This window comes from Peromyscus californicus, unplaced genomic scaffold (genome assembly GCF_007827085.1).
Source record: "Peromyscus californicus insignis strain IS unplaced genomic scaffold, ASM782708v3 Scaffold_1__1_contigs__length_55948999, whole genome shotgun sequence".
In the NCBI taxonomy this organism is placed as follows: domain Eukaryota; kingdom Metazoa; phylum Chordata; class Mammalia; order Rodentia; family Cricetidae; genus Peromyscus; species Peromyscus californicus.
In genome coordinates, this window is record NW_026294492.1 from 45,969,100 (window position 1) to 45,982,773 (window position 13,674).

The window sequence follows — 13,674 nt, forward strand, 5'->3', positions numbered from 1 at the left end:
CCCAGACATAGTTGTAAGAATTGAGGGTATATGTATCCATTTGGGTTAGGCACCCCATTGTTGCTTGTTTATTGTATACCAACAAGCTATGGCTTTCTGAAATTTGATTTTCTCTATCTATTGCAAAAAGAGTTTTCTTTGATGAAGAGTGAATGCTATATTTATCTGCAAGTATAAGGATAAGTATTTAGATTGTACTTAGAAATACTGGTTTGAGAAAGTGGTAACTCCTTCCCTTGTGCTTCATATTCGGGCGCACAACTCTAACTGCTTTGCCAGAGGGTGGCTAGTCCTAAGAACCACAGCTCCAGACTGAACCTTCTCTCCTGGGCTCAATGTTCCTGCTCACAACTTCAGCTGCTTTACCATGGGCTAGGCTGGTTCTATGGGACCAAGGTTCTTACACTACCCACTGCCTGTTAGCACTCCTTAAAGCCTACCCAACAGTTCCAGACTGCATCTCCTCCCCTTGGCTCCATAATCTCTCCCACAACTTTAGCAGAAAATATCTGCCTAACACAAGAAAAAGCCAATTCAAGGGACCTTAGGTCAGTCACTGACTACTGACAGATAACATTCTGTAAAGCTGGCTCTACAGCCTATAACTGTACTTCCTCTCCTGAGCTACAAATTCCAGCCCACAACTTTGGGAGAAAACTTCTGCTTTACTGGAAGACATAGCATTCCAGAAATCTCAGAGACCTAGCATGTACCCAGAACCCCAGAGACCACACAAATACTTGGAACTGCAGTGGCAAAATTGGCATCCCAAACGCCAGAGGCCTTGCAGGCCACAAAACAACAGCAGAAACACACTACTGAACCTGAAGACTCACTAGTCACTGAAAGTGTTATACCTTTGGAAGGAAAGATATCCTGAGTGTTGTAAGTCAGACTATACCTACAGCAATGAAGTGGAGGTATACTGGAAGATTACAGCTCTAAAGAAAAAAATATCCTGACTGCCAGAAGCCAAAGAATACCTATAGTTGTGTTCTGATGGGGGATGATCTCCTTACAGGTTGTGGCAAACTTGCTCCTTTCCAAGAAAGACATTACATTTCAGCTCTGCTCTACTCTGCTAAGGTAGTTCCCAGCAGAGATGTCCTTTGCATTACTGCTCCACTCCACTAAGGGAGTTTCCCAGCACAGAAGTCCATTTCTTTTCTGCTCTGGTGAAATCTGTTTCTTCTTTGCGGGAGGGGGGGCTGCAGAAATGTAGCAATCTTCCCCTACTCCAGGAAAAGTTGTTACTTCTCTGAGCCATTCCACTAAGGGAGTTTCTCATAGAGATGTCCATTGCTCCTCTGCTCCACTCTGACAAAAGAAGCTCTTCATCCAAAACTCATTCAAAAGATTTATTGAGAGGGAGGAATCCAGGAGAATGACTGGCCTCTGCCAGGGTGGAAAAAGGAAGCTTCCAGCTGAACAGACACAGGGCATATATAGGTCACCTTAGGGATAGAGTTTTCCAGAGTGAAGATTTTTGGAAAAGGAATTGGTCAGATTTCAGTCCCTGAGCCTGGACAAGTTCAGAGACTGGCTGGATTTCATGCTCAGAGATTGGTTGGTTTTGTTCAAGGATTGGTTTGTTTTCATACTCAGAGATTGGTTGCTTTCATGTTTAGTTGGTGAAGGGCAGAATGTGTTTCTTTGGCTCTTGTTTCAGGGACAAGGTATATTTCTTTCAATGGGTATTTTTAACCTTTTGACTCTAGTTTCAGGGACAAGGTATGTTTTTTTCACTGACTGGTTTCAGTGACAATGTGTACTTTTTTGGCTCTAGTTTCAGAATCAGGCTATGTTTTTTTCTCTCTGGTTTTAGGGCAAAGCTGTGTTTCTTTCAATGGCCATTTTCAAAACTTTTGGCTCTAGTTTCAGGGCCAGGGTGTGTTTTTTTCACTGACTCTGGTTTCAGTGACAATGTGTTCTTCTTTGGTTCTAGTTTCAGGGTCAGGTTATGTTTTTTTCTTCTCTGGATTTAGGGCCAAAGTGTGTTTCTTTCACTGGCTCTGGTTTCAGAGTCAGGGTGTATTTCTTGCCTGGCCCTTTTACCCTACAGTCACCAGAACCCTTGGCTACTTAGGTCAGAAGTCCAGAAAAGAAACAGAAACCAAGGAACAAAATAAGCATCCATTAAAGACAAACTCATGAATCTACATTTAGACATATAATCACGCCAAATCCAGATGCCTATCAGTATAGGAACAAAATTAACAACCCAAAGGGCACTATGGCATCACCAGAGCCCAGCTATTCTAGGACAGCAAGAAATGAACATTGCAAAACAACTGAAACACAAGAAAATAACCTTAAAAATAACTTCATGACGCCGGGCGGTGGTGGCGCACGCCTTTAATCCCAGCACTTGGGAGGCAGAGCCAGGTGGATCTCTGTGAGTTCGAGGCCAGCCTGGACTACCAAGTGAGTTCCAGGAAAGGCACAAAGCTACACAGAGAAACCCTGTCTCGAAAAACCAAAAAAAAAAAAAATAACTTCATGAAGATGGTAGAGTTCCTCAAAGAAGAAATGAAAAAACATTCCCCTAAGAAAAAGGAGGAAAAGATAACAACAACAGCACAAAAAAATAACCTGGAGGAAATAGATAAATCCCTTAAAGAATGCCAAGGAAGTCAAGAAAAAAACAGATAAAGTAAACTGTTCAAGACCTGAAAATGGAAAGTGAAACAATAAAGAAAACAAAACAGGGAATTCTGAAAATGCAAAATCTGCATAAGTGAAAAGGAACTACAGATGCAAGCATCATCAACAGAATACAAGAGGTTAAAGAGAGAATCTTAAGCATTGAAGTTACAAAAGAAGAATCAGATTTATTGATTACAGAAATTGTTAAATCAAAAGAATTCCTTAAAAAAAATTTCAGAAAGTTTGGAACACTATGGAAAGCCCAAACTTAAGAAAAATAGGAATACAGAGATGCCAGCCTTTAGGGCCTAGGCCCTGGGTCACAATCCATACTACCCACATGTACCCAATGCTGTCCCAATTGCAGGTAAGCAGGGAAGACACAAGCAGGCACAACTCCTCACCAAAAATCTCCATCGTACCCTGCAATCCATAAGACCCATGACAAACATCAATTAGAACAAGAGGTAAGATAACCCCAGAGCATTCAAATTCCAGAGAAAGAAAATACACAGACATTACTACCAACAAATAACAAGAATTAACAATCATTCATCATTAATATCCCTTAATATCAATGGACTCAATTCACCTATAAAAAGACACAGGCTAACAGAATGGATATGAAAATATGATCCATGATTCTGCTGCATGCAAGAAACACACCTCAACTTCACAGACAGATGCTACCTCACAGTGAAAGGCTGAAAAAACATTTTCCAAACAAATAGACTTAAGAAGCAAGCTGGTGTAGCTATTCTAATATCTAAAAATATGGACTTCAAACTAAAACCAATCAAAAGAGACTGGGATGGACATTACATATTCATCACAGGAAAATTTGACTAAGATGAAGTCTCAATCCTGTACATTTATGCCCCAATACAAGGGCACCCACATATGTAAAAGAAACATTTCTAAACTTGATTCGCACATCAAACCCTACACATTAGTAGTGGGAGTCTTCACCACCCCACTTTCACCAATGGACAGATCTGCCAGACTGAAAGAAACTTAACAGAGAAATAAGGGATCTACCAGATGTTATGACTCAAATGATCTTAATGGATATCTACTGAACATTCCACCCTAACAAAAAAGAATATACCTTCTCAGCATCACATGGAAACTTCTCTAAAATTGACGACATATTTGGTCACAAAGCAAATCTCAATAGATACAAAAAATTGGAATAACCTCCTATATTTCATCAGACCACCATGTTTTTGAGTTATATTTCAACAACAACAAAAATTACAGAAAGCCTATCATCATATGGAAACTGAATAAAGCTCAAGTGAATCAATAATGTGTCAAAAAAGAAATAAAGAAAGAAAGACTTCCTAGAGTTCAATGAAAATGGTTGTACTACAAACCCAAACTTATGGGACACTATGAAAAAGTGCTAAGAGGAAAACTCATAGAACTAAATGCCCACATAAGGAAGATGGAGAAATCTCCCACTAGCGACTTAACAGCATGCATAAAAGCTCTAGAAGAAAAAAAGCAAACTCACCCAGGAGGAATAGACACCAGGAAATATTCAAATGGAGAGCTGATATCAATAAAATAGAAACAAAGAGAACAAAACAAAGAATCAATGAAACAAAGAGTTGGTTCTTTTAGAAAGTGAACAAGATAGATAAACCCCTAGCTGTGCTAACCAAAAGGCTGAGAAAGAATATCCAAATTAATAAAACTGGAAAGGAAAAGGGAGACATAACAACAGACATCGAGGAAATCCAGAAAATCATCAGGTCATACTTCAAAAACCAGCACTCCATAAAATTGGAAAATCTAAAAAAAAAAAAAGACCCCATCCCTGGGCATCAGCCACTCCGGAGAAGACCTGCCCAACTTGGACCCAGGATCTGGCCACCGGGCAGGTTCCCTTCTAGCCCCACCGGGAAGGATCCCCTTCTCCAAAACCCCTGGCAGACCCTGCAGTCTCCACGCCCTGCCCCCATGCCCATCCCGAACCCCAAGCCTCTTCCTGAGACTTAGAGGCTGGCCCCCAGCTCCCATCTTGCCCCGGACTTCCCTTTTGGAGCACAGGTGAGTGGTGCCCTAGCTTGCCCCGGACCCCATCCCTGGGCACCATCCACTCCGGGGAAGACCTGCCCAACTTGGCCACAGGTTCTGGCCACCAGGCAGGTTCCCTTCTAGCCCCACCGGGAAGGATCCCCTTCTCCAAGACCCCTGGCAGACCCTGCAGTCTCCACGCCCTGCCCCCACACCCATGTGCCCGAGCCCCAAACCTCTTCCTGAGACTTAGAGGCCAGCCCCCAGCTCCCATCTTGCCCCGGACTTCCCTTTTGGAGCACAGGTGAGTGATGCCCTAGCTTGTCCTAGACCCCATCCCTGGGCACCAGACACTCCGGAGAAGACCTGCCCAACTTGGCCACAGGTTCTGGCCACTGGGCAGGTTCCCTTCTAGCCCCACCGGGAAGGATCCCCTTCTCCAAGACCCCTGGCAGACCCTGCAGTCTCCACGTCCTGCCCCCCACGTCCATCTTCCGGAGCCCCAAACCTCTTCCTGAGACTTAGAGGCCGGTCCCCAGCTCCCATCTTGCCCCGGACTTCTCTTTTGGAGCACAGGTGAATGCCCTAGCTTGCCCCCGACCCCATCCCTGGGCACCAACCACTCCCGGGAAGACCTGCCAAACTTGACCCCAGGTTCTGGCCACCGGGCAGGTTCCCTTCTAACCCCACTGGGAAGGATCCCCTTCTCCACTACCCCTGGCAGACCCTGCAGTCTCCACGCCCTGCCCCCACGCCCATCCGCCTGAGCCCCAAGCCTCTTCCTGAGGCTTAAAGGCCAGCCCCCAGCTCCCATCTTGCCCTGGACTTCCCTTTTGGAGCACAGGTGAGTGCCCTTGCTTGCCCTGGACCCCATCCCTGGGCACCAGCCACTCTGGGGAAGACCTGCCCAACTTGGTCCCAGGTTCTGGCCGCCGGGCAGGTTCCCTTCTAGCCCCACCAGGAAGGATCCCCTTCTCCAAGACCCCTGGCAGACCCTGCAGTCTCCACGCCCTGCCCCCACACCCATCCGCCCGAGCCCCAAGCCTCTTCCTGAGACTTAAAGGCCAGCCCCCAGCTCCCATCCTGCCCCGGACTTCCCTTCTGGAGCAGGAGAGAGAGAGAGAGAGAGAGAGAGAGAGAGAGAGAGAGAGAGGAGAGAGAGAGAGAAGAGCTCCCATCCTGCCCCAGACTTCCAATTTGGACAAGAGAGCTCCCATCTGGACAAGAGAGAGAGACTTCCTGAATCTGTCAGCTCTGTCTGAACCAAGTGTGCGGATAAGGCCAAGAACGAACCACAAGGAGATGGACAGACGTCAAGGCAGAAACATATACAACAAAATGAATAGCAATACAGCATCACCAGGACCTAGCCCTCCTCCAACACCTAGACCTGAACATCAGAAATTGGAAGAAGCAGAAGAAAACAGCCTTATGAATGACATCATGAAGAAGCTAGAGGCTTGTATAGAGGAAAAGACAAAAAAATGTGAAGAACGCTGTAAACAACTAGAGGAAAGGGCAAACAAATTAGAAGAAATCAATAAAGCCCTGGAAGAAAACAATAAAGTACTGAGAGAAAATCAAGAAAAATCAATGAAACAAATGAAGGAAACAGTCCAAGACCTGAAAAGGGAAATAGAAAAAATGAAGAAGACACAAACAGAGGGAATGCTGGAAATAGAAAATCTGAGTAAATGATTGGGAACTTCAGATGCAAGTATAATCAACAGAATGCAAGAGATGGAAGAGAGGATCTCTAGCGTTGAAGATACAGTAGAAGAAATAGATTCATCACTCAAAGAAAACACTAAAGCCAACAAAGTCATGAACCAAAATGTCCAAGAAATTTGGGACACCATGAAAAGACCAAACCTACGAATAATAGGGGTCGAAGAAGGAGAAGAATACCAACTCAAGGGCACAGAAAATATATTCAACAAGATCATAGAAGAAAACTTTCCCAACTTAAAGAAGGAAATGCCTATGAAGATACAAGAAGCTTATAGAACACCAAACAGACTAGACCCCGAAAAAAAGTCCCCTCACCACATAATAATTAAACAACTAAACGTACAGAATAAAGAAAGAATATTAAGAGCAGCAAAGGAAAAAGACCAAGTGACATATAAAGGCAAACCCATCAGAATAACACCCGATTTCTCAATGGAGACTTTGAAAGCCAGAAGGACCTGGACAGATGTAATGCAGACACTAAGAGACCATGGATGTCAGCCTAGACTAATCTACCCAGCAAAACTTTCAATCACCATAGATGGAGTGAACAAGACATTCCATGACAAAGCCAAATTTAAACAATACTTATCCACAAACCCAGGTCTACAGAAAGCACTAGAAGGAAAATTCCAACCTAAGGAAGTCAGATACACCCTAGAAAACACAGGCAACAGATAAAGCCACAGCAGTAAACCCCAACGTATAGAAGTACACACACATCACCACCAAAAAATAACAGGAATGAACAATTACTGGTCATTAATTTCCCTCAATATCAATGGACTTAATTCACCTATAAAAAGACATAGGCTTACAGAATGGATACAAAAGCAGGACCCATCTTTCTGCTGCATACAAGAAACACATCTCAAATCCAAAGATAGACACTACCTAAAAATAAAAGGCTGGGAAAAGACTTTCCAATCAAACGGTCTTAAGAAACAAGAGGGTGTAGCCATCCTGATATCCAGCAAAATAGACTTCAAACTAAAATCAATCAAAAGAGATCAAGAAGGGCATTATATACTCATCACAGGAAAGATCCACCAATATGAAGTCTCAATTCATAACATTTATGCCCCAAACACAAGGGCACCCACATATGTAAAAGAAACATTACTAAAGCTTAAATCACATACAAAACCCCACACATTAATAGTGGGAGAACTCAACACCCCACTTTCACCACTGGACAGATCTCCCAAATTGAAACTTAACAGAGAAATAAAGGACTTAACTGATGTCATGACTCAAATGGACTTAATCGGTATCTACAGAACATTCCATCCTAACAAAAAAGAATATACCTTCTTCTCAGCATCCCATGGAACCTTCTCTAAAATCGACCACATACTTGGCCACAAAACAAATCTAAACAGATACAAAACAATTGGAATAACCTCCTGTGTTCTATCTAAAGTTGGATTTCAACAACAGAAACTACAGAAAACCTACAATCTCATAGAAACTGAATAATACTCAACTGAATCACCAATGGGTTAAGGAAGAAATAAAGAAAGAAATTAAAGACTTCCTAGAGATCAATGAAAATGAAGACACCACATATCCAAACCTATGGGACACTATGAAAGCAGTACTAAGAGGGAAATTCATAGCACTAAATGCCCACATAAATAAGTTGGAGAAATCTCACACTAGTGACTGAACAGCATACCTGAAAGCTCTAGAACAAGAAGAAGCAAAGTCTCGCAGGAAAAATAGATGCCAGGAAATTATCAAAGTGAGAGCTGAAATCAATAAAATAGAAACAAAGAGAACAATACAAAAAATTAATGAAACAAAGAGTTGGTTCTTTGAGAAAATCAACAAGATAGACAAGCCCTTATCCAAACTAACCAAAAGACAGAGAGAGAGCATCCAAATCAACAAAATCAGAAACGAAAAGGGGGACATAACAACAGACATTGAGGAAATCCAGAGAATCATCAGGTCATACTTCAAAAACCTCTATTCGACAAAACTGGAAAACCTAAAAGAAATGGATAACTTTCTGGATAGGTGCCACATACCTAAATTAAATCAAGACCAGATAAACTATTTAAATAGTCCAATAACCCCTAACAAAATAGAAACAGTCATTAAAAGTCTCCCAAACAAAAAAAGCCCAGGACCAGATGGTTTCAGCACAGAATTATACCAGATCTTCAAAGAAGAGTTAATACCAATACTCTCTAAATTGTTCCACACAATAGAAACAGAAGGAACATTACCAAACTCCTTCTACAAGGCTACAATTACCCTGAGTCCTAAACCAAACAGGGATACAACAAAGAAAGAGAACTACAGACCGATCTCCCTCATGAACATTGATGCAAAAATACTCAATAAAATACTGGCAAACAGACTCCAAGGACACATCAAAACAATTATCCACCATGATCAAGTAGGCTTCATTCCAGGGATGCAAGGGTGGTTCAACATATGAAAGTCCGTCAATGTAATACACTATATAAACAAACTTAAAAAAAAAAAACCACATGATCATCTCACTGGATGCAGAAAAGGCATTTGACAAAATCCAACACCCCTTCATGATAAAGGTCTTGGAGCGATCAGGAATACAGGGAACATACCTAAACATAATAAAGGCAATTTACAGCAAGCCAACAGCCAACATCAAATTAAATGGAAAGAAACTCAAAGCAATTCCACTAAAATCAGGAATGAGGCAAGGCTGTCCGCTCTCCCCATACTTATTCAATATAGTACCTGAAGTTCTAGCCAGAGCAATAAGACAACATAAGGAGATTAAGGGGATACAAATTGGAAAGGAAGAAGTCAAGCTTTCCCTATTTGCAGATGACATGATAGTATACTTGAGCGACCCCAAAGATTCCACCAAGGAACTGATACAGCTTATAAACACCTTCAGCAACATAGCAGGATACAAGATCAACTCAAAAAAATCAGTAGCCCTCCTATATACAATGGACAAAGAAGCTGAGAAGAAAATCAGAGATACATCACCCTTTACAATAGCCACAAATGACATAAAATACCTTGGGGTAACACTAACCAAGCAAGTGAAGGACCTATATGACAAGAACTTTAAGCCCCTGAAAAAAGAAATTGAAGAAGATGTCAGAAAATGGAAAGATCTCCCATGCTCATGGATAGGCAGGACTAACATAGTAAAAATGGCAATCTTACCAAAAGCAATCTACAGATTCAATGCAATCCCCATCAAAATACCAACACAATTCTTCACAGACCTGGAAAGAATAATACTCAACTTCATATGGAAAAACAAAAAACCCAGGATAGCCAAAGGAATCTTGTACAATAACACAACCTCTGGAGGCATCACAATCCCTGACTTCAAGCTCTACTATAGAGCTACAGTAATAAAAACAGCTTGGTACTGGCATAAAAACCAACATGTGGACAAATGGAATCGAATTGAAGACCCTGACATTAATCTGCACACCTATGAACATATAATTTTTGACAAAGAAGCCAAAAGTGCACAATGGAAAACAGAAAACATCTTCAACAAATGGTGCTGGCATAACTGGATGTCAACTTGTAGAAGATTGCAAATAGATCCATATCTGTCACCATGCACAAAACTTAAGTCCAGGTGGATCAAAGACCTCAACATAAATCCAGTTACTCTGAAACTGATAGAATAGAAAGTAGGAAGTAGTCCTGAATGCATTGGCACTGGAGATCACCTCCTAAATATAACACCACTAGCACAGACACTGTGAGCAACAATTAATAAATGGGACCTTTTGAAACTGAGAAGTTTTTGTAGGGCAAAGGACATGGTCAATAAGACAAAACAACAGCCTACAGAATGGCAAAAGATCTTCACCAACTCCACATCTGACAAAGGGCTGATATTCAGAATATATAAAGAATTCAAGAAACATGACATCAAAATAACTAACAATCTGATTTAAAAATGGGCTATAGAACTAAACAGAATTCTCAACAGAGGAAACTCAAATGGCCAAAAGACATGTAAGGAATTGCTCAACATCCCTAATCATCAGGGAAATGCAAATCAAAACAACTCTGAGATACCACCTTACGCCTGTCAGAGTGGCTAAGATCAAAAACACTGAAGACACCTTATGCTGGAGAGGATGTGGAGCTAGGGGAACTCTCCTCCACTGCTGGTGGGAATGCAAGCTTGTACAACCACTTTGGAAATCAATATGGCGCTTTCTTAGAAAATTGGGAATCCATCTCCCCCAAGATCCAGCTATACCACTCTTGGGCATATACCCAAGGAATGCTCAACCACACCATAAGAGCACTTGTTCAGCTATGTTCATATCAGCATTGTTTGTAATAGCCAGAACATGGAAACAACCTAGATGCCCTTCAACTGAAGAATGGATAAACAAAATGTGGTACATATACACAATGGAATACTACTCAGCAGAGAAAAACAATGACATCATGAGGTTTGCAGACAAATGGATGGATCTAGAAAAAATCATCCTGAGTGAGGTAACCCAGACTCAGAAAGACAAACATGGTATATACTCACTCATAGCAGGATACTAGATGTGGAACAAGGATGACTTGTCTTCTACTCACATCACCAGGGAGGCTACCTGGAAAACAGGACCCCAAGAAAGACACAGGGATTGCCCAATGACAGAGAAATGGAATGAGATCTACATGAGCAGCCTGGACATGAGTGGGGGTAGTGAAACGCGAGGGTTGAGGGAAAGAGAGCTTGGGGGAGCGGGAGATCCCTGCTGGATCAACAACAGAGAGGGAGAACAAGGAATAGGAGACCATGATAAATGAAGACCACATGAGAATAGGAAGAAGCAAAGTGCTAGAGAGGCCCACAGAAATCCACAAAGATACCCACACAACAGACTGCTGGCCATGGTCGAGAGACAGCCCGAACTGACCTACTCTGGTGATGGGATGGCCAAACACCCTAATTGTCATGCTAGAAACCTCATCCAACTACTGAGGGATCTGGATGCAGAGATCCATGACTAGGCCCTGGGTGGATCTCTGGGAGTCCAATTAGTGAGAATGAGGAGGGTTTATATGAACGAGAATTGTTGAGAGCAAGGTTGGATAAAGCACAGGGACAAATAGCCAAATGAATGGAAACACATGAACTATGAACCAATGGCTGAGGGGTCCCCACTGCATCAGGCCCTCTGAATGGGTGAGACAGTTGATTGGCTTGATCTGTTTGGGGGGCATCCAGGCAGTGGGACCGGGTCCTGTGCTCATTGCATGAGTTGGCTGTTTGAAACCTGGGGCCTATGCAGGATTGCTTGGCTCGGCCTGGGAGGAGGGTACTGGACCTACCTGGACTGAGTCTACCAGGTTGATCTCAGTCTGTGGGGAAGGCTTTGCCCTGGAGGAGATGGGAATGGGGGGGGCTGGGGGGAAGGTGAGGGGGTCGGGAGGAGGGAGAACAAGGGAATCCGTGGCTGATATGTAGAACTGAATTGTATTGCAAAATAAAAAATAAAAAAAAGAACCAAAAACACACACACACACACAAAAAAAAAAAAAAAAAAAAAAAAAAAAAAGGACCATTTTCTGGAAAGGTACCATAAATCAGGACCAGATTAACTATTTAAATAGACACCTAAACACTAAGGAAATAAAAATTTATTAAAAGCCACCCAACCAGAAAAACCCAGGACCAGATGGTTTCAGCACAGAATTCTATCAAATTTTAAAAGAATAGCTAATACAAATACTCTTCAAATTGTTCCACACAATAGAAAGAGAAAAACTATTGCCAAACTTTTTTTTAATGGGGCTACACTTACCCAGATACCCAAAACCACACAAAGATGCAACAAAGAAAGAGAATTACAGACCAATCTCCTTCATGAACATTGATGCACACATTACTCAATAAAATACTGGCAAACTGAATCTAAGAACACATCAAACAAATTACCCACCACAACCAAGTAGGCTTCATCCCAGAAATGTAAAGATGGTACAACATATAAAAATCTGTCAATGTAATACACCATATATACAAACTGAAAGAAAAAAAAACCACAGGATCATCTCATTAGATGCTAAAAAAGCCTCCAACAAAATTCAACACTTCTTCATGGTAAAGGACTTGGAGAGATCAAAAATACTAGGAACATACCTAAACATAATTAAGGCAATTTACAGCAAGCTGACAGACAACATCAAATTAAATGAAGAGAAACTCAAAGCAATTCCACTAAAATCAGGAACAAGACAAGGCTCTACACTTTCCACATATTTATTCATTATAGTACTCAAAGTACTAGCTATAGCAATAAGACAACAAAAATAGATCAAAGGGAAACAAATTGCAAAGGAAGAAGTCAAACTTTTGCTATTTGCAATTGATATGATAATATACATAAATGACCCCAAATATTCTATGAGGGAACTCCTACAGCTGATAAACAGCACTAGTAATGTGGCAGGATACAAGATTAACTCAAAAAAATTAGTAGCTCTCCTATATACAAATGATAAATGGGCCAAGAATAAGATCAGAGAAACATCACCCTTTACAATAGCCACAAACAATGTAACATATCTTGGGGTAATTCTAACTAAGCAAGTGAAAGACCTGTATGACAAGAATTTTAAGTCCCTGAAGAAAGAATTTGAAGAAGTTATCAGAAAATGGAAAGATCTTCCATGCTCATGGATAGATAGGATTAGCATAGTGAAAATGGCAATCTTACCAAAGGCAATCTACACATTCAATGCAATCCTCATCAAAATCTCAGCATAATTCTTCAAAGATATCAAGAGGACAATATTCAACTTCATATGGAAAAAAAACTTAGGGTAACTAAAACAATCCTGTATAATAAAGTAACTTCTGGAGGCATCATCATCCCTGACTTTAAGCTCTACTATACAGCTATAGTAATAAAAACATCTTGCATTTGGCATAAAAACTAAAATGTGGACCAATGGAAAAGAATTGAAGATCCTGACAGAAATCTGCATACCTATGAACACTTTATTTTTGACAAAGAAGCCAAAATCGTACAGTGGAAAAAAGAAAGCATTCTGGCACAACTGGCTGTCAACATGCAAAAGATTGCAAACAGATCCATATCTATCATGATGCACAAAATTCATGGCCAAGTAGATCCAAGTCCTGAACATAAATCCAGTTACACTAAATCTGATAGAAGAGAGAGTAGCCTTGAATGCACTGGCACAGGAGACCACTTCCTAAATATAACACCAGCAGCACAGACACTGCCAGCAATATAAATATTGGTTAATTATTTTTATTATATA

The 13,674-nt window shown here is 41.4% G+C and overlaps 1 pseudogene; it reads right to left on the reverse strand.

The window, feature by feature from the left end:
* Positions 1 to 13,674, reverse strand: part of LOC128116081 (vomeronasal type-2 receptor 116-like) — an 80,356-nt pseudogene that overhangs the window by 15,431 nt on the left and 51,251 nt on the right.